Here is a 21,031-nt window from a genome sequence, read left to right as displayed (position 1 = left end):
GCCCTTGGGGGGATGGGCCCGGCCTGGGGGGGCTGGTGGGAGCCGCGCCTGGTCTGAATCAAGGTCCCCCCCACCAACGGTGGCTCCCACGCCTGGGGCTCCGGGTGACCCTCTTCAGGGGTCTACACGCCCTCCTGCCGCCCACCCACCCAGAGATCAGCCCCCACCTTCGTACTCATCCATTCATTAGTGGGTCCACCGGCACGCACAGGACACACAGGGGCCACAGGCTGGGCGCTGGGCCCCAGAGGCCGGTGCGGCTGCGGGCTGACCTCCCCTGCACAGACAGGCAACAGGGGGTGGAGGGCGGGGCAGGGGCCGCAGGGTGCTGCCCCGAGGCCACATCCCCGCCTGGGCCGCCCCCAGAGCAGGGCAGGCAAAGCCCACCTGCCCCCTCCGCCTCGCAGGCCAGGCCACTCACCCGTCTGGAGAACACTCGGTGGGGGTTAGGCGGCCGCTTCTGCCCCCGGCCCTGCAGACCCTCTCTCTGGTCCTGGGGAGGAAGGGCCTACAGGGTGAGGGGGGTGGGGAGACAGCGGGGGAGCGGCCCTGCGCCCACACACACCCCTGCGCTCAGCACAGAGGAGGAGAAAGATAAGTGATGGGTAGTATTTTAAGGCATATTAACCCAATTACAAGTATATTTTTACAATCGTGGCTCCGACATTTATCACGCGGCATTATTAGCCCCTGAGCTGGGCTGTGTCAGATGAAGGCTATGAAACAGGAGCATTTCATTACGTTCTGCCGCGCCGGGCTGCAGCCCGCAACTCTTAAACCGCGTGATTTTATCAAAATCTTCGGAAATTGAAGCAATCACTAAAAGGTGTCGGGGAATTAAAATGTTCTGTCTCGGTGAAAGAGATACACTTCTTGTAACATATATCAGGGGTCTTTTTTTAAAAGACACATTACTATGCAGAGAACAGGCATCTGAGCGGGAGGGGGCGTTCCAGAAGCATCCTGCGACAGTGATTCTTCACCCTTAAAAATGGTCTCCGAGGGACGCGCTGCCGGAGCCTCCTGGGGCCCCTCTCTCTGCGGCCTTCTCTGCTCCTGTTTGTCGCCCTCTGGAAGTCGCGCCAGCCTCTGTGGGCCTCAGGGCTGGAGACTGCACGCTCCAGCCTGTGGCACTGGGGTGGGGGTGGGGCGGTCCGGCCCTGTCTGCACCCCTCCAGGCAGGGGAGGCCAGGGTTAGGAATGTGCCCCCCGGATTTCTCAGACACACTTGGCTGCCCTTCTGGGCCGAGGTCCATAGGCAGAGGGGTGACTGGGGCGCAGAGCTGGGCTGCCCCTCTACTCACATTCCCAAGCTTAAGGGGGGCACAGTGGGGACCACCCCAGGGCCTGGAGGGCGTGCAGGCTGTGGGGGGATCCTGCAGAAGCTCAGGCCCAGGGGAGGGACGCTGCTCGCTCCACACCCGCCCGCCAAGGTTCTGGGCTGAGGGGCTGCAGGCAGGTGTCCACACGGGGCCTGGTGGTCAGTCCCGAGGAGGAGCCCAGTGCTGGGGGGCGCAGCTGGCTGGGCCCCCTGACCTCATGGACATCAGGGGGCGGCAGTCTGTGGCAGAGGCTAGACCTGGGCAGTGGGGGGAGAGGACCGTGGCTGGGCGGGGGGAGGGACAGAGGGACAGGGGGACAGGAGGGGCCTCGAGGGGCCCCTGGCGGCAGCCCCTTGGGGGCCCGCAGGGCGTGGGCCTCGCCAGGCCTTGGGGTTGACCAGGGGCTGCTGGACCTCACGGCCCCGGGGGGGTGACCGGAACGCGCACCCTGCACCGGCCCGTGGGCGCTCGCAAGGAGCCCCTCTGAGCCTTGTGACAGCGGTGGACACAGGCCTGAGACCCTGGGGCTCCCGGACCAGCCTTCCCAGCTCACTAACCAGGCTTCTGTGTCTCTGTCTCTCCTTTTAAAAGCAGGGCTGTTTGAGAAGCAGCGTGATTGAAAAGCTGGGTGCGGCCGACGTCCGTGAGTCAAGGGCCCCACACCATGGGGAGGCGCTGCACTGCGAGCCAGGCAGAGCCAGCCAGTCCACCTTCCCCGGTGCTGGGCGGCAGGCGACGCGGGGCTGGGTGGGGGTGCTGGGTCGTGGCTGGGGGGGTCCTGGCTGGGATCCGCTGCTTTGGGGCGGGGGGAACATGGGGTCTCTGCACAGCTTCTGACCTCACGTGACTCTGTAACTTCCTCAAAATTAAAGTTGAGTAAAAACAAGTAGATTTATAACAGTTCTGATAAGAAATTCCAGCGTGGGAGGACACAGAGGGAGCACCAGCCCCTCCTCCACCCCCGGGGGCCCTTCTCCCCCACCCCCGGGGGGCCCTCCTCCCACCCCTGGGCGCTCCCCCACCACCCACACCCAGCTCGGGCCAGGCCTGACCCGCTTGTGCTGCCCGGAGCCTGGCCGTCCGGCTGCTGCGGGTGCTCTGCTGCGGGCACTCTGCGGGTGGCCGAGCCCTCCGAGGCTGACCAGGATTCTGGGCTCCTCCCGCCCGTCCCCCGCTCCTGTGCTGGGCACGTCTGTTTCCTGGAGGCCCTGCGGGAAGCCCAGAGGCCCGGGGCGGTGGTCAAGGTCAACACGGCCCAGGCCGGCGGGGAGCGGCGGCCTGTGGGCCCGTGGAGTGGGAAGGGCCCAACACGGAGCCCTCCAGTGAGGGGCGGACCCTCGGCTTCTGCCTGGGCTGCCCTGGGGCCTGCCGTTGGACAGGAAGGGTGCCCTCTAGGGGAGCACGCGGGGCTCGGGGCGGACAGGTCCGCTGGAGGAGCGGGAGGGGCGGGGCGGGGTTGCGCCGGTGGGCGGGGCATCGGCCCCCAACCAGCGCCCAAGGGTGTCACTCCCCAGACGCTTCTGCAGGCTGGCCTGGGGGCAGCCTCTCGCCCCTCCGTCCCCAAGTGCCCCCGGAGCCTGGCTCAGGAGCAGGGGCCCCGGCCACAGGGACAGTGCAGGCAGGCTAGGACAGCCGCCCTCTCCTGTCCCTGGTTGAGCTTGGCCTGGCCGACCTGACAGTGACCCGCAGGCACAGCCCGGCCTGGGTGGATCCCCCGGGCGGCTGGTGGCCCTGGGGTGGGGGTCTCCTTTGCCAGGCCAAGGGAGAGGAGGAGACAAAGGCCCGAATGGACCACGCAGGGGCTCAGCCGAGGCCTCTCAGCTCCTTCCTGATCTGGCTGGGCTGGGTGGGGTCTGAGCTGGCTCCTGAGGGCTGCTCACCACCCACCAGGGCGCAAGCTGAACTGCAGGGCGCTGGGCAGCCTGGTGGTGTCAGGGAGGCACGGGCCCGGCCAGGGTCTGCTCAGGTGCCGTGAACTTACGCCAGGGGACGGTCTCCCGGATCTCCGCCCGCCCCGTGCTGCCCCAGCAGCCACTCAGAACACCTAGCCGTTTAGCGGTACAGCAGCGCCTCTGGACACCTGGTGGGGGCGGCCTGTGGACGAAGCTCTGGGGCGACTGACCACCTGCAGCCCCGTCCTCGGCCTCCAGCACCACCGTCCCTGTCTCTGCGACCTGAGGTCCCCACACGCCTGCCCTGCCCTCTGACCCCACGTGTGTAGGGTCGTGTGCCCTCACCCCCCGCCACCGTGCAGAAGGGAGGGCGTTGCCTGGCCAGTGAGGCCATGGCCACTGCGTGGACACTAGGGGAGGAGGCGAGAAACTTCCGGGCCTCACACCACCCACAGTGTGGAGTCATGCCCACGGTCCGGGCAGTATGCGGAGGGAAAGAGGGACCCTCATGATAACGGTCACAGTCACAGCCCTGCAGCCCCTGGGGCCCTGGGGCCTGGCTACGGCCTGCCTTTTGCTCACAACTGAAACGAACCCCAGGTCCCTTCCCTTCCTTTCCTGAGCCCCACCCCACCCCATCCGTCTGCACCTCCAGGCCAGCACCTCTGCCTCCAGGAAGTCTTCCAGGCTGTACCGTGAATTGTAAGTTCCTGCGTTTGTCTGTCTACCCTGCCTCTGGAGCCTTGTATAGACAGCCCCTGGAGGCAGGGCCACCCATGGGTCCCCAGCCAACCTGCCCCTTAACCAGAACCTGCGGGAAGGAGGGGACACGCCCTGGAGGGCAGCCTGGAGGTGGTGTTCACCGAGCTGCGGTCCTGGGGGCTCCGAGGCGCCCCTCCCTCTCAGGCCCCGAGGTGCGGCAGTGACGGGCCACTGCCAGCCAGGCTCTCTCTGGCCCGTAAATTTCCAGTGGACGGCAGTCCTCCGGAGACTGTATCTCCTGCTTGTTGGTGTCAGAGACTTTGCCACACTGGGGTCAAGAGTTATCCTGCCCGTCTTTTGTGTTCTAAATTTAATTGTTGCACTCCTTTTCTCCCTTAAAAAGATCAGTAAAAACTGTTAATTTGATCAATACTTAATTTTTTCACCCGGAGCGCCTTCCTCTGCTGGCCTGTGATAAGCGGGCGGCGGGGCAGAGGGACAAGTGAACCGTCAGGAATTTCTCCACTCTCCCGCGGCCGCTCCACCACTTAGAGCCGTGTAATTTATACTCCGGCAGTCGCTCTGCAATTACCCTGTCTATTGCTGTCGACAGTATCGCACTATCTTTTAAATAGATCCGGCTTGGCTGGTCCGGACGAGCCAACAGGACAAATGACGCCATCCCTCATCCCGCGAGCCCTAAAGAGATAAGTCCCTTAAAGAGGGGCCCATTTATCAGCTGATACAAGCTGGGTACTTACAAGCCCACTCCTTTGTTTGGGCTCTTTTCAGATTTCCAAAGCTATTGATCTACCGACGGGGCCAGGCTGGGGCGTGAGGCGGGGTGCCACGGGGCAGCCCCCTGCCCAGCTGACCCGCAACTCGGAGAACCCCGGGAGGGGCCAGGTGGCTCCCCGGCTGCCTTGTGGCCCCCCGCCCAAGCCAGGCCCACTGCAGGTGCCACCCTCAGCCGCGGGGACTAGCTTCCTGCCTCGGGCAGGCAAGGAGGCGTGTGGGCACCCTCTGACCCTAAGGCTTGCAGGCCAAGCCAGCCCCCAGCCACTCCCTGGCCACCACAAGGCCTGTGCTGAGGGCTGGGAGGGGCTGGCCCCGGCTGGAGCCCCCAACCCGGGCCTGCTCCCGCCTGGAAGGACACCTCCATCTGCTCAGCGTCCGGGGTGTGCCCGCTCGGGGCTCGGACATGGGCACACGGCCCCCATGGTGTCTGCATCCCGAGACCATCGGGGCTTGGCACGAGGAAGCAGGGTGACCGGCCAGTGCAGGGGCTGCGTCAAAGGGCGGGCGGCGAATGGCTCTGATTCTCAGGAGGGACTCCAAGGCCCATGACCGCGGCCTGTGTGCGGGGCCGGGCCAGGATGGGATGTCCATGTCCTGGCCTGGCGGTCCAGCTCTCTGCATCGGGCAGGCCCGGGCCTCCGTTGGGCCCCTGGGCTCACCTGGCTTTGCCAGAACCTCGGGGAGTGGGCACCAGGTGGACCGTCCTGGGCTCCCTGGAGCCAAACCAAGAGTGGCGGCAGCTGTGGGGTGATGAACGGCCCTGGCAGAGCCTGTCCACGCACTCCCGGCTGGACCGGAGGGAAGAAGGGACCCCTAAAGGCTCCCCGACAGCTGTTTCCACGAGACTGGGGGAGGCGTGAGGGTCTGGGGGACTGAGAGGGGGGCCTGACCCTTGGAGCCGGGCGACGGGGTGGGGGCGGGTGGCAGCTTCCCCCACCCCTGGTCGTCCTCTCTGCCCACCACCTGCTCCGGCCCCTGGTGTTTATCCATCACGTGCCCCAGGGAGCGCAGGGGGTGACACCACTGGCGGGGACAGAGTGGTGACCTCTCCTGGAGGCCGGGCCCTGGGTGCCGCCTCCACGACGCCGTCGGTCCTGGGTTCCGGCCCGAGTCGGGGGTGGCTCCTACCCGTAGAGCTGGCCCTGGTCAGTGGAGAGCGAGGAAGAGTGTCCAACAGGAGAGGGTCAGGTCCTGGGTACCTCGGGGAGGAAGGCAGCGGCACCGGCGCTCACGTGGCCCCTGGGAGCAGAGACCAAGCCAAGGGCCGGCCTCACACAGGGTCACCGACCTGCCTGCATCCTGTCTGACCCCTCAGGGTACCCCCTGGGCATGTGGGCCCTCCGCAGGCCCTGCCCCCACAGGCCGTGGGCTGACCCCTGGGGCGCAGCCCTGACCTCAGACACGGGCTTGGGCAGGGGGCGTGCTGTCCCCGGGCCCCCAGCCTCAGGCATCCCTGCAACGCCAGGTCTCTCCTCCCTCTGGGCCCCCAACACCTAGTGGCTGGCGTCCACAGGCCCTCCTGACCCCCTGGCCTCCAGTCTGAGGGTCCTAGGGCCTGGCCTGCTCTGGTGAGAGGGAGCTGGGATGGGCTGCCGGGACTGGGGCGGCGGGAGGAGCAAGGCTGAGTCAGGACAGGGGGCATGGACGTCGGGTGTAGGGGGCACCCCGCAGCTTGCTTCTCAGTGACCTCCACGACCTCCAAGCACCCCCCTTCCAACCGAGTGAGGGTCCTGGGAAGGGGCAAACTGTGGCCAGTCGGGACCCTGCAGGTCCCTCCCTCTGGTGGACTCGGCTACGATCTGTGTCTCCTCCGCCCTGGACGCGCCCCCAGCCACGTGGGCAACAGGCTGCCAGGCTGCGAGCTTGCGCCGTGGAGCCGTCAGTTCCGCAGAGACGGATGGGAGCGCGGTGTCGGACGTGGCTGATGGGGGCGATACACTGGGGGTCATCTGTTCGGTCTTAATTTAGAAAAGCTTCACGAGATTATTACGTGGCATTTTTTCCCCGCGGTGCTCGATGCTATCGGGTGGGTTCAGGGCTCAGCTTTCCCGTTTATCTTCCTCAGAGAGTGGCGTTAACACGCTGGCACAGTGGCCCAGACAAACCCACAGAAACAAATAGAAATGAGCTCTGCCGCGTCTCTCTTTAAAAATAGCACCCATTTATCAACCAGCTGCGGGGGCCGGGCTCACACCCGTGGCCGGGAGGACGGACAGCCCTGGGCTTAAGCGTCTGTTCTCCCACTTAGCTCTCCTTCTAGCCAGGCTTCCTGTCCTGCCGCGAGCTGCAGAAGGAGGTTCTGGACACTGGGCCGGCTGCCAGGCAGCACGGTCGTGGGGCCAGGGGCTGCCGGCAGAGCACCCCTGCTCGTGAGCAAAGGGAGCCCCAGAGCAGCGCCAGGGTGCCCCCTGCTGAGGCTCTCATCTGGACACTCTGGTTCCTCTCTCTGCTGAGACCCCTCTGGAGGGGCTCACATCCTCCCGTCCAGGGACTCCCAGACCCCTGGATGGACCCTGAACCCACACCTGGAAGGAGCTACAGGCAGGTGGACAGAGCTGGTCACGAGGACTTCCTGGCGCGTTCACTCACAGTAACACAAGCCTTCCGTGTGCAGGCGGGCACTGTGCCGTAGCTGCTGTGGGAAGCAAGGCTGATCGCCACTCTGTCCTCACTAGGTCACCACGTGCTGGCTCGCACCTGTTCAGGAAGGCCGTCCTGGGACATGTTTTCCCTCTCAACTCCATTCCTGGCAAATGCAAGGATAGCTGGCTTTTCAAGGTGAGTCAAAGACCCCGGACGGCAGAGGCTACCGTGTGTTCAGAGAAGGAGCAGGCCTGCATGGAGGTGGGGGGAGGCAGGGTCTTTGCGACCCTGGAAAAGGGGAAAAGGAGAAAAGGAGAAATTAAAGCAAGCACCGAAATTAGGAAACACACAAGATGGCATTAGCCAACTCTAATATAAAACAAGAGCTTCCCAGGTGGCTCGGTATTAAAGAATCCACCTGCCAAGGCAGGAGATGCAAGAGACGTGGGTTCAATCCCTGGGTTGGAAGATCCCCTGGAGAAGGAAATGGCGACCCGCTCCAGTATTCTTGCTTGGAAAATCCTATGGACGGGGGAACCTGGCAGGCTACAGTCCATGGGGGTCACAAAAGACTCGGGCACAACTTAGCGACTAAACAGCAACAACAAATGTAAAATGAGTACAACAAACATAAATGAGTTAGACGCAGTGACCTGAAAGCAGAGACTCACAGGCCGGGTGAGAAACCAGATGCTGCAGTAGGTTGTTGGAGAAGGAATGTTTTAAAGGAGGAGGCACAGGAAAGTTGAAAATCAAAGGAAGGAACAAGCAGTAGTATAGCACTAGCACCCCTGAGTGACGAGAGACTGAGCCAGACCTGCTGTAAGTGTTTGAGGTCCCCTGCAGAGGCGTGGGTCAGCAGGGCCCGCCGCGCGGACAGGGGCCCTGGCGGCAGCAGTCCTCGGAGGCAGCTGTTGGCGGAAGTCCTCTCGGAGGTCGGCTTGAGACCTACCGCAGACTCCAGGGATGAGCTGCCTCAGGCCAGGTAACTGACAGGAGGGGAGCAGAGCCCCAGCCGTCAGGAGGAAGTTGGATTAAAGATTTACAAGCATGTCCCCGTCCACCAGAGCAAGACCCAGTTTTCCCCATAGCCAATCCCTCCCATCAGGAAGCATGAACCAGCCCCTTATCCTCATCCATCAGAGGGCAGACAGAAGAAGCAAGAACGACAGTCCCACAGCCTCCAGGACGAAAACCACAATCCCAGAAAGCTCACCAAAACGACCCCATGGACCACAGCCTTGTGTAACTCAATGAAGCTATTAGCCATGCTATGTAGGGCCACCCAAGTTGGACGGGTCATGGTGGAGAGTCCTGACAAACGTGGGCCACCGGAGAAGGGATTGGCAAACCACTTCAGGATTCTTGCCTTGAGAACGCCGTAGACAGCAACCATGAAACACAGAGGATGATCCACCCAGGTCGGCAGGTGTCCGATATGCTACTGGGGAGGAGCAGAGAGAGAGCTCCAGAAGGAAGGGGGCTCTTGGCCAGAGCAGATACAATGCCCAGCTGTGGCTGCGTCTGGTGGTGAAAGCTAAGTCCGATGCTGTAAAGAATAATATTGCATAGGGACCTGGAATGTTAGGTCCGTGAATCGACGTTAATTGGAAGTGGTCAAACAGGAGATGGCAGGAGGGAACCACCATCAAACAATATAATCTAAAATAAATACGAAATTACAAATGAGAAAACTACCAGGAGAAATATATGACTAAGCTCTGGTAGTAGGAACTTTTAACAAACTCTTCTTATAAAATGATAGATGAAATAAATTAAAAAACTCAGCACAGGTTTTTACATCTGGATGGTAAACTGCTGTGTAACATCTATCATCTCCCTATCGATTTGCGTATCCCATGGAGAATATGGGTTCTTTTGTGCCCAATTTATTATTCACTAAAGCAGGCCACGTGCTAGGCCACTGTTACGGTTACCTTCAGAGGCAGTCAGACTTCACTGCAAATTTGGTTCGAATAACTGAGACTGGAGAAACACACACACCAAAGGGGTATGAAAACCCCGGGTTACCTGCATAACTGATGTTCCCGAGAGCAGCGCGGGCCTCTTAAGTGTGCCTGTGCTAAGTCTCTCCAGTCATCTCTGACTCTTTGCGGCCCCACGGACTGTAGCCCGCCAGGCTCCTCTGTTCGTGGGATTCTCCAGACAAGAATCCTGGAGGGGGTTGCTGTGCCCTCCTCCAGGGGATCTTCCCGACCCAGGGATTGAACCCATGTCTCTTTACGTCTCCTGCACTGGCAGGCGGGTTCTTTACTGCTAGTGACACCTGGGAAGACCAGGCCTCTTAAGCAAGTCCGGAATGACTTGAGAGCTTTTTTACTGTGGTTCGGGGCTGGGTCTGGGGTGAAAGCTCCCGTGTGTGGGCTTGGGTTGTCTACATCTCCCACCAGCGTGAGACGGGAGAGAGCCAGGCCCTCCTGTCATTCTGTCCAGCTCTGAGACCCAAAGGGAAGAGCAAGGGGCAAGGCTAGACACTGTCAGCAGCCAAACCTCAAACACTGCAGGCGGACTGCTCGTGGAGCCAAGAGGATATATGATACATTTCAAAGAATCGACAGAGTACTGACTATACTCTCTGACAGTGATGCAAAGAAAGAGAGAGCAATAGAATAGTGAGAGGCTTGCCTGGTGGTCCAGGGGCTGAGACGCCTTGCTCCCTTCGCAGTGGGCTGGGGTTTGACCCCTGCTCAGGGACCAGATCCCCCACGTTGCAATCAAAGACTCCGCATGCCTTGAGTTAAGAGAAAAGCACACGGTAGCTTAAAAATGTTTAAAGCGCTGCAAGTTAAGAGTTGTGGTATATTCCTGAAGCAACAACAAAATAAAAAATTATGGTTTTAAATACATTTATCAGAAAAGAAAGAATGAAAATAAGTGAGCTAAGTATCCAGTTGGCTATAAAAAACTGAAGAAGCTAAAGATAAGATCTAAAAATAAGATGGAAATAAAGATAAGAGGAGAAATCAATAAAGTAAAGAACATTTTTAACGTTAAAAGGCTAAAAAAGATTTACAAAGCTAAAACTGGTTATCGACATAACAAACAGACTTCGGGCCAGATTGAGAAGCAGTGCGAAGAAGCAGATAAGCACAGTATGAAAAATGGAAAATAACTGAAAAAACAATACAGGCAAATTACGAGTGACTACACACATACTCATGCAGATCAAACAGATAAATTTCTAAACATATCGAAAATGCCAAAATTGACACCAAACTAAACAGAAAACTTAAATAGACCAAAATCCATTAATTGGGAAACAAATAATTCCTCATTAAAAACTTTCAAGAAAGATAAATTATTTCTTATGAAGACTCTTCTAGAGGACAGAAAATAAGAAAAAGCCTCTCACCTCATTTTACAGGTTAGTAATACAGTTATTCCAGAATCAGAACAGAAAAGAGAATATAAGCTTTTCTTTTTTGGCCACCCCAGGCGGCATGTGGGATCTGAGTTCCCTGATCAGGGATCAAACTCATGCCCTCTGCAGGAGAAGCACGAAATCTTAACCACTTGACCACCAGGGAATTCTGAAGCATTTTCAACAAAAAAACATAAATAAAATAAAACCAACTCTAAGTGTATATTAAATTTTTTTATATTTAGAAGATTATCAAATGGGTTTATTCCAGGAAGGCAAAGACGGTTCAACATCAGAAAATCTTTCAACGTGACTGACTGACTTCATGAACGGACTAAAGGAGAAGAATCATGTTATAATCTGAATAGATGCCCACTCCTACCCACCACCCAAAAGAAGATTTGACCACTGTTGTTCAGTCGCTAAGTCGTATCCAACTCTTCAAAACCCTGTGGACTGCAGCACACCAGGCTTCCCTGACCTTCACCAACTCGCAGAGCTTGCTCAAACTCATGTCCATTGAGTCAGTGATGCCATCCAACCATCTCATCCACTGTTGTCCCCTTCTCCTGCCTTCAATCTTTCCCAGCATCAGTTCAGTTCAGCTCAGTTCAGTCGCTCAGTCGTGTCCGACTCTTCGCGACCCCAAGAATTGCAGCAAGCCGGGCCTCCCTGTCCATCACCAACTCTCGGAGTTTACCCAAACCCATGTCCATCGAGTTAGTGATGCCATCCAACCATCTCATCCTTTGTCGTCCCCTTCTCCTCCTGCCCCCAATCCTTCCCAGCATTAGAGTCTTTTCCAATGAGTCAACTCTTCGCAGGAGGTGGCCAAAGTATTGGAGTTTCAGCTTCAACATCAGTCCTTCCAATGAACACCCAGGACTGATCTCCTTTAGGATGGACTGGTTGGATCTCCTTGCAGTCCAAGGGACTCTCAAGAGTCTTCTCCAACACCACAGTTCAAAAGCATCAATTCTGCGGTGCTCAGCTTTCTTCATCATCCAACTCTCACATCCATACATGAACACTAGAAAAACCATAGCCTTGACTAGATGGACGTTTGATGGCAAAGTAATGTCTCTGCTTTTAAATATGCTATCTAGGTTGGTCATAGTTTTTCTTCCAAGGAGCAAGCATCTTTTAATTTCATGGCTGCAGTCACTGTCTGCAATGATTTTGGAGCCCAAGAAAATAAAGTCTGACACTGTTTCCACTGTTTCCCCATCTATTTCCCATGGAGTGATGGGACCAGATGCCATGATCTTAGTTTTCTGAACATTGAGCTTTAAGCCAACTTTTTCACTCTCCTCTTTCACTTTCATCAAGAGGCTCTTTAGTTCTTCTTCGCTTTCTGCCATAAGTGTGGTGCCATCTGCATATCTGAGGTTATTGATATTTCTCCCAGCAATCTTGATTCCAGCTTGTGTTTCTTCCAGCCCAGCATTTCTCATGATGTACTCTGCATATAAGTTAAAGAAGCAGGGTGACAATATACAGCCTTGACGTACTCCTTTTCCTATTTGGAACCAGTCTGTTGTTCCATGTCCAGTTCTAACTGTTGCTTCCTGACCTGCATACAGGTTTCTCAAGAGACAGGTCACATGGTCTGGTATTCCCATCTCTTTCAGAATTTTCCACAGTTTATTGTGATCCACACAGTCAAAGGCTTTGGCATAGTCAATAAAGCAGAAATAGATGTTTTTCTGGAACTCTCTTGCTTTTTCGATGATCCAGCAGATGTTGGCAATTTGATCTCTGGTTCCTCTGCCTTTTCTAAAACCAGCTTGAACATCTGGAAGTTCACGGTTCACGTATTGCTGAAGCCTGGCTTGGAGAATTTTGAGCATTACTTTACTAGCGTGTGAGATGAGTGCAATTGTGCGGTAGTTTGAGCATTCTTTGGCATTGCCTTTCTTTGGGATTGGAATGAAAACTGACCTTTTCCAGTCCTGTGGCCACTGCTGAGTTTTCCAGATTTGCTGGCATATCGAGTGCAGCACTTTCACAGCATCACCTTTGAGGATTTGAAATAGCTCAACTGGAATTCCATCACCTCCACTAGCTTTGTTCGTAGTGATGCTTTCTAAGGGCCACTTGACTTCACATTCCAGGATGTCTGGCTCTAGAAGAGTGATCACACCATCGTGATTATCTGGGTCATGAAGATCTTTTTTGTACAGTTCTTCTGTGTATTCTTGCCACCTCTTCTTAATATCTTCTGCTTCTGTTAGGTCCATACCATTTCTGTCCTTTATCGAGCCTATCTTTGCATGAAATGTTCCCTTGGTATCTCTAATTTTCTTGACGAGATCCCTAGTCTTTCCCAATCTGTTGTTTTCCTCTATTTCTTTGCATTGATCGCTGAGGAAGGCTTTCTTATCTCTCCTTGCTATTCTTTGGAACTCTGCATTCAGATGGGAATATCTTTCCTTCTCTCCTTTGCTTTTCACTTCTCTTCTTTTCTCAGCTATTTGTAAGGCCTCCTCAGACAGCCATTTTGCTTTTTTGCATTTCTTTCCCATGGGGATGGTCTTGATCCCTGTCTCCTGTACAATGTCACGAACCTCTGTCCATAGTTCATCAGGCACTCTGTCTATCAGATCTAGTCCCTTAAATCTCTTTGTCACTTCTACTATATACTCATAAGGGATTTGATCTAGGTCATACCTGAATGGTCTAGTGGTTTTCCCTACTTTCTTCAATTTAAGTCTGAAGTTAGCAATAAGGAGTTTGTGATCTGAGCCACAGTCTGCTCCCGGTCTTGTTTTTGCTGACTACATAGAGCTTCTCCATCTTTGACTGCAAAGAATATAATCAATCTGATTTCGGTGTTGACCATCTGGTGATGTCCATGTGTAGAGTCTTCTCTTGTGTTGTTGGAATAGGGTGTTTGCTATTACCAGTGCGTTCTCGTGGCAAAACTCTATTAGCCTTTGCCCTGCTTCATTCTGTACTCCAAGGCCAAATTTGCCTGTTACGCCAGGTGTTAACTGACTTCCTACTTTTGCATTCCAGTCCCCTATAATGAAAAGGACATCTTTTTTGGGTGTTAGTTCTAGAAGGTCTTGTAGGTCTTCATAGAACCTTTCAAGTTCAGCTTTTTCAGCATTACTGGTCGGGGCATAGACTTAGATTACTGTGATATTGAATGGTTTGCCTTGGAAATGAACAGAGATCATTCTGTCGTTTTTGAGATTGCATCCAAGTACTGCATTTCAGACTCTTTTGTTGAACATGATGGCTACTCCATTTCTTCTAAGGGATTCCTGCCCACAGTAGTAGATATAATGGTCATCTGAGTTAAATTCACCCATTCCAGTCCATCTTAGTTCGCTGATTCCTAGAATGTCGACGTTCACTCTTGCCATCTCCTGTTTGACCACTTCCAATTTGCCTTGATTCAGGGACCTAATATTCCAGGTTCCTATGCAATATTGTTCTTTACAGCATCAGACTTTGCTTCTATCACCAGTCACATCCACAGCTGGGTATCGTTTTTGCTTTGGCTCCATCCCATCATTCTTTCTGGAGTTATTTCTCCACTGATCTCCAGTAGCGTATTGGGCACCTACCGACCTGGGGAGTTCATCTTTCAGTGTCCTATCTTTTTGCCTTTTCATACTGTTCATGGGGTTCTCAAGGCAAGAATACTGAAATGGTTTGCCATGCCCTTCTCCAGTGGACCACATTCTGTCAGACCTCTCCACCATGACCCATCCGTCTTGGGTGGCCCCACACGGCGTGGCTTAGTTTCATTGAGATAGACAAGGCTGTGGTCCGTGTGATCAGATTGGCTAGTTTTCCGTGATTATAGTTTCAGTGTGTCTGCCCTCTGATGGCCTCTCGCAACACCTACCGTCTTACTTGGGTTCTCTTACCTTGGACGTGGGGTATCTCTTCACGGCTGCTCCAGCCAAGTGCAGCCGCTGCTCCTTTCCTTGGACAAGGGGTATCTACTCACAGCGGCCCCTCCTGACCTTGAATGTGGAGTAACTCCTCTCGGCCCTCCTGTGTCCACGCAGCCTCCACTCCTTGGACCTGGGGTAACTCCTCTTGGCCGCTGCCCCCAGCCTCCAGCCCGGGCTAGCTCCTCTCGGAGTCTTTCAGTGAGTCAGGCTCTTCGCTTCAGGTGGCCAAAGTAGTGGAGCTTCAGCTTCGGCCTCAGTCCTTCCAATGAATATTCAGAGTTGATTTCCTTTAGGATTGACTGGTTTGATCTCCATGCTGAGAAAGGAACTCTCAAGAGTCTTCTTCAGCACCACGGTTTGAAAGCATCAATTCTTTGGCCCTCAGCTTTCTTTATGGTCCAGCTTTCACATCTGTACACAACTGCTGGAAAAACCATAGATTTGACTATATGGACCTTTGTCAGCAAAGCAATGTCTCTGCTTTTTAGTACACTGTCTAAGTTTACCATAGCTTTTCTTCCAAGGAGGAAGAATCTTTTAATTTCATGGCCGCATTCACCATTTGCAGTGATTTTGGAGCCCAAGGAAACGTGACCATTATAATGGTTCATTTTACGACAACTTGACTAGGCCGTGGGTGCACAGACGCTTGGTCACACATGATCCTGGGACGCGTGTGAGGGTGTTTCTGGATGAGACTAGAATCTGAACTGGCGGACTGAGTGACGCAATGTGGGGGGGGCTCACCCAATCAACCCAAGGCCCGAACAGAACAAAAACAGTGAAAAACTGGGAATGCCTCCTGCCTGGCTATTTGGGCTGGGACGTCAGTCTTTCCCGCTTTCAGACTCAAACAGAAAAATTGGCTTATCTTGATTCTTGAGGCAGCTCTTGGATGGGAAGTTTCACCATTGGCCCTCCTGGTTCTCAGGGCTTCAGACTTGAGCTGGATGGCACATTGTCTCTCCTGGGTCTCCAGCTTGCTGACGGCAGATCTTGGGACTCGTCAGCCTCCATAACTGCATGACTCAATTCCCTACAACAAATCACTTATTACACACGTACACATGATAAGGACATGTCATTTCTTTTTTACTTTATTGTTTAAAATTTTATTTATTTATTTTTTGCTGTGCTGGATCTTCATTGCGCTTGGACTTTCTCTTGTTGTGGAGAGCGAGACTACTTTCCAGTTGCGGTGCACGGTCTCCTTACTGTGCTGGCTTCTCTTGTTGCACAGCACAGGCTCCAGGGTCCGTGGGCTCAGTAGTCGTGTGTCTCTTGGACTCTAGATCTCTGGCTGAATAGTTGTGGCACATGGGCTTAGCTGCTCCTTGGCATGTAGGATCTTCCTGGACCAGTGATTGAACCCATGTCCCCTGCATTGGCAGGTAGACTTTTTACCACTGAACCACCAGGGAAGCCCAGGATATATCATTTCTATTGCTCAGACTAGTCACCAAGAAGAATGGAATAAGATAATAAAAAGTAAATAAGAGGTTATTGGATTGGAAAGAGAAACAAACTCATTTTATAAAGTTGATGTGATTACCTACATAGAAAACCCAACAAAGCCAACGGGTATATCATTAGAATTGATAAGAGAATTTAGCAAAACTGACAGGTACAAGATCATTGTATAAGTTGTCAATTGCTGTGAAACAAATTACCACAAAAGTCAACGGCTTAAAGCAACAGACCCTGATTATCTCCCAGCTTTTGTGGGTCAGGAGTCTGGGAGCTGTGTAGCTGGGTGCTTTGAGCTCCATCTCTCATGAAGTGGGCACCATACACCGGCTGGGGCTGCATCATTGGAAGGCTTGACTGGGGCTGGAGCATCCACCTCCAGGACGCTGGGCCCCATGGCTGTCCTCGGAGGACCTCAGCTTCCTGCTGGCATTGGTGGGAGGCTTTATTTCCTGACCACGTGGACCTTCCATGTGGCTACTTGAATGTCCAAACTCCGAGGCAGCCGGCCTTCCCCCAGGGAAGTGACCAGAGAGGGAGAGTGGTGGTGGGGGGTGCCCTTCACAGTCCACTCTCAGAGGTCACACTGCCCCTCCCACCGCATGCTGCTCATGGGGGCTCGCTAAGCACCACCTGCAACCAAAGGGAGGGCAGTTAAGCCCCTCCTCCTTAAGGGGTGTGTGTCAAACTGTCTGTGGACAGATTTGTAAAACTATCAGCTACCTTCCAAAAATCATCTGGGTTCCCCCAGACCAGTAATGTCTAGCTGGAAAATACAGAGAGAATGAAACCATTTCAATAGCATTAAAACAATAAAGTGCCTGGGTTTGTTTTTTTTAAGACGTGTTTATCTATTGGCTGCAGTGGGTCTTCGTTGCTGGGCAGGCTTTCCTCCAGCTGCAGAGAGTAGGGGCCACTCTGGTTGGGGTGCGCGGGCTTCTCCGTGCGGTGGCTTCTCTTGTTGCGGAGCACCGGCTCTAGCACGCAGGCTCAATCGTTGTGGTTCCCGGGCTCTAGCGCGCAGGCTCAGTAGTTGCGGCTCCCGGGCTCTAGCGCGCAGGCGCAGTAGTTGGGACCCCCCCCCCACACACACACCCGCCCCGGGGCCCGGACTCTAGCGCGCAGACTCAGTAGTCGCGGCTCCCGGGCTCTAGGGTGCAGGCGCAGTTGCTGCGCTCCGGCTTCGCTGTTCGGTGGCATGTGGGATCGTCCCAGACCAGGGATCAAAACGGCATTCCGTGCACTACAAGGTGGATTCTTAACCACTGGACCACCAGGGAAGCCCTAAAGTGCGTGGGTTTTAACCTTAAAGTAAATGCACATGATCCTGTTGTAGAAAATTGAAAGTCTCCAGATCAAAGGCTTGAATGGAAGAAGAGCGGTGCCCTGTGTGTAGACGGGGGACTTCCCGTCGTGAAGGCGGCAGTTAATCTGCAAATTAAATATGACTTCATTCAAATCAAAGGTGTTTGAGAAATGTAACAGTTTCTAAATTTATATTAAGAAGTGAAGATACAAGAACATTTCAGACATTTTTGAAAAGGAAGAACAAAGAAAAGTGGGACAGCCCTAACAGTTAATAAAATATTCTGCAAAGACTCTTGAGAGCCCCTCGGACAGCAAGGAGATCAAACGAGTCAATCCTAAAGGAAATCACCCTAAATATCCATTGGAAGGACTGATGCTGAAGCTGAAACTTCAATACTTTGTCCACCTGGTGCAAAGAGCTGACTCATTGGGAAAAGACCCTGGTGCTCGGAAAGGTTGAAGGCAGGAGGAGAAGGGGACAGAGGATGAGATGGTTGGGATGTTATCACCTACTCAGTGGACATGAGTTTGAGCCGACTCGGAGATGATGAAGGACAGGGAAGCCTGGCCTGCTGCAGTTCATGGGGTCACGAAGAGTTGGACACAACTGAGCGACTGAACAACAACAAAGACAGGAAGAAAACAGCGTGGCAGGGTTACCGGACCACACGAGTCAAGCCCTCAAGCCCCAGATACCGATTCCCCCAAACAAATCCATGCATTTGTGGCAACTTGATCTATGACAGAGGTGATACAGGACATCTTTGGGAATGGGAGATTTTTTTTTTTTTTTTTTTAAAGAATAGTGCTTTAAAAAAAAAGACTGTTCTGCAAATACCTTGACACTCTCCCACAGAGAGGTAGGAGGGTCTATGTCTCCTGCCCTGAACCTGGACTGGTCTCGGTGACCTGCTTGTGACCAGCAGAATGCAGACAGATAAGACCATAGAACGTCTACAGCTGGATCAGAGGCGGTCATGCCTTTGCCTGTTCTCTTGGGATGCTGGTTCTGGGGGTGGCCAGGCACAAGGTACAGAGTCTTCTACCCCAAGACCACCACGCTGGACAGACCTCAGGTAGGCACTCAGGTAGAAGCCCTGTGGAGATCCCAGGAGACAGGCAGCGCCAGTGACCAACCACACGGGGACCAACTCAGCCGTGCACCCCAGCCAGCCTCTGACTGCAACTCACCATGAGTCACTTCCAAGTTCCAGGAGCTCAGACATGATCAAAATAAGATGCGTGCCTTATACCTTGAAGTGTTGGGATAATTTTTTACGCAGCAACAGAAATTGGAACAAACAATATTGAGAAAACTGGGTCACTTTACCGAAAATGCAGGGTAAGGTCCCTACCTCATGCCAAATACAGCGGGGGTCCCTACCTCCCGCCACACACACAGGGGAACCTGCTGTAAGAAGCTAGAGACCGAAATGTGAACGATAAAACTGCAGGGGCGAACACTGGAGAGCGTCTTCGTAATCTTGGGTGGGGAAGGCTTTCTTCATTACTCCAGAAGAACAAAGCGTAAGGTGAAAAAATGGATGGATCTGGTTGTGTCAGAAGGAAGGATTCCACAGACCACGTTGACAAGTGGGTACCAGGCCAACGATGGAGAGAACGTGCAGGAAACCACCCTGTGTCCCGTTGAGAAAGATGAAGCCTCAGGAAGGAGACCGGGCTGAGGACAAGAGCCCAGGAGGGACCGGAGTGAGTGAGGCCTGTCCCTGGCTCCTGCGTTTCTGAACAGACCGCCAGACCGCGCTGGATGGCTCTCGAGGGGGCTGGCTGGTGCAGCAGCAGCTCCAGACTCTGGCAGAAGGCGGTTCCCAGCTTTCCCGTACAGAGCAGGGGCATGGAGGTGCCCTCTGGGTGGGGAGGTCAGGTCTGGTTGGTTCAAGGTCACCTGTGTGGGAAGCGCTCAGGACCTCGTGGGGCCCTCCTGTACTCCCCACGGCTGTCTCCCAGCACTCCCCAGGGGCCTTGGCATTAGCCCTGGCCGAAGACTCATTGCAAGGGCTGCTGAGGCCGGAAGTTTGTGTCCCCCTTTCAAATGTGGCAGCCCCGGTCCCCCAGGTGACGGTATGGGGAGGTGGGGTCTTTGGGAGGTGATCAGGGTTAGATGAGGCCAGGAGGGTGGGGCCGTGATGGGATTAGCACCCTGAGAGGAAGGGGTGAGCCTGCCCAACCCCCACCAGGACACACAGAGAGAGAAGGTGCATCTGCGGGCCGGGATGCGGCCCTCCCAGGGCACCAGGCTGGCTGCCACCCTGCTCTTGGGCCTCTGGCCTCCAGGACTGCGAGAAACAAAGTCCTGTCGTGTGGGCCCCCACTGGTGTCTGGCAGCAGCACAAGCGGACTAAGACTGGGTCTGTGACAGTCAAGTTTACGGGTCCACTGGCCACGCTGTGGTCCTAGCTGTTGAGTCAAACTCCAGTCGAGATGTCGCTCCGAGAGTCTTTTTAAAACTACTTATTGACTTTTGGCTGCTGGGTCTTTGTTGCTGCCAAGGGCTTTCTCTAGCTGCGGAGAGCAGGGCCTCCTCTCGGCTGTGGTGCACAGGCTTCTCGTGGCTTCTCTCGTTGCGGAGCGGGGGCCCCAGGGTGCAGGCTCAGTAGCAGGAGCACACAGGAGTGGTTGCTCTGCAGCATGTGGGACCTTCCCAGACCAGGGGTAGAGCCTGTGCCCCCTGCACTGGCAGGCGGATTCTTAACCACAAGACCACCAGGGAGGTCCCTGTGAGCGCGCCTTTTAGGTGAGTTTTTGTTGTCCAGTCACTAAGTCGTGTTCGCCTCTTTGTGATCTCATGGACTGTAGCCCGCCAGGCTCCTCTGTCCATGGGATTCTCAGGCAAGAATACTGGAGTGGGTTGTCATTTCCTTCTCCAGGGGATCTTCCCGACCCATGGATCGAGCCCAGGTCTCCTGCATTGCAGGCAGATGATTTGCCAACTGAGCTACGAGGGAAGTTCAATAATTACCTATAATAAGATGTATAGGTGTAGATATACACAGGTAAATATAGATGCAGGTATTGTGTGTATAGTGTGTGTGTGTGTGTGAGCATGATACACACATAGAGAAAAAGGGTTATTTTAAACAATTGGCTCCTGCAACTGTGGGGCTGGTGAATCTGAATTTTGCAGGGTGGGCTGGCAGACTGGAGACCCAGGGAAGAGCTGAAGTTGTAGCTTGAGTCCAAAGACCATCTGGAGGCAGAATTCTTTGTTCCTCAGAGGAGGTTAGTTTGCTTTATTTTATTTCTTTTAAGGTCTTCAACTGCTTGGATATGGCCCACCCAGAGTGGAGAGCAATCTGCTTTACTCACAGTCTGCTGATTTAAACCATACTCTCACCTAAAATTGATGCTTTTGAACTGTGTTGCTGGAGAAGATTCTTGAGAGTACCTTGGACTGCAAGGAGATCCAACTAGTCCATCCTAAAGGAAATCAGTCCTGAATATTCATTGGAAGGACTGATGCTGAAGCTCCACTACTTTGACCACCTGATGCAAAGAGCTGACTCATTAGGAAAGACTAATGCTGGGAAAGATTGAGGGCAGGAGGAGAAGGGGACGACAGAGATGAGATGGTTGGATGGCATCACCGACTCAATGGACATGCTGCTGCTGCTAAGTCGCGTCAGTCATGTCCGACTCTATGTGACC

At 54.4% G+C, this 21,031-nt stretch overlaps 1 long non-coding RNA gene across 1 annotated transcript; it reads right to left on the bottom strand.

Annotated features, from left to right (window-relative positions):
- Window positions 1-599: 599 nt before the first annotated feature.
- On the bottom strand, window positions 600-2,689 carry LOC145541629 (uncharacterized). Its single transcript, XR_014079175.1, has 3 exons — window positions 2,375-2,689; window positions 1,880-2,171; window positions 600-1,579 (listed from the first exon to the last, which is right to left on the bottom strand). It is a non-coding gene; the product is annotated as an uncharacterized LOC145541629 (long non-coding RNA).
- Window positions 2,690-21,031: the final 18,342 nt, after the last annotated feature.

Source organism: Giraffa tippelskirchi, chromosome 1 (assembly GCF_054371585.1).
Source record: "Giraffa tippelskirchi isolate mGirTip1 chromosome 1, T2T-mGirTip1v1.2.pri, whole genome shotgun sequence".
Taxonomy (NCBI): domain Eukaryota; kingdom Metazoa; phylum Chordata; class Mammalia; order Artiodactyla; family Giraffidae; genus Giraffa; species Giraffa tippelskirchi.
Note: the sequence above shows the minus strand (reverse complement) of the source record. Positions and strands in the feature narration are given on the sequence as shown.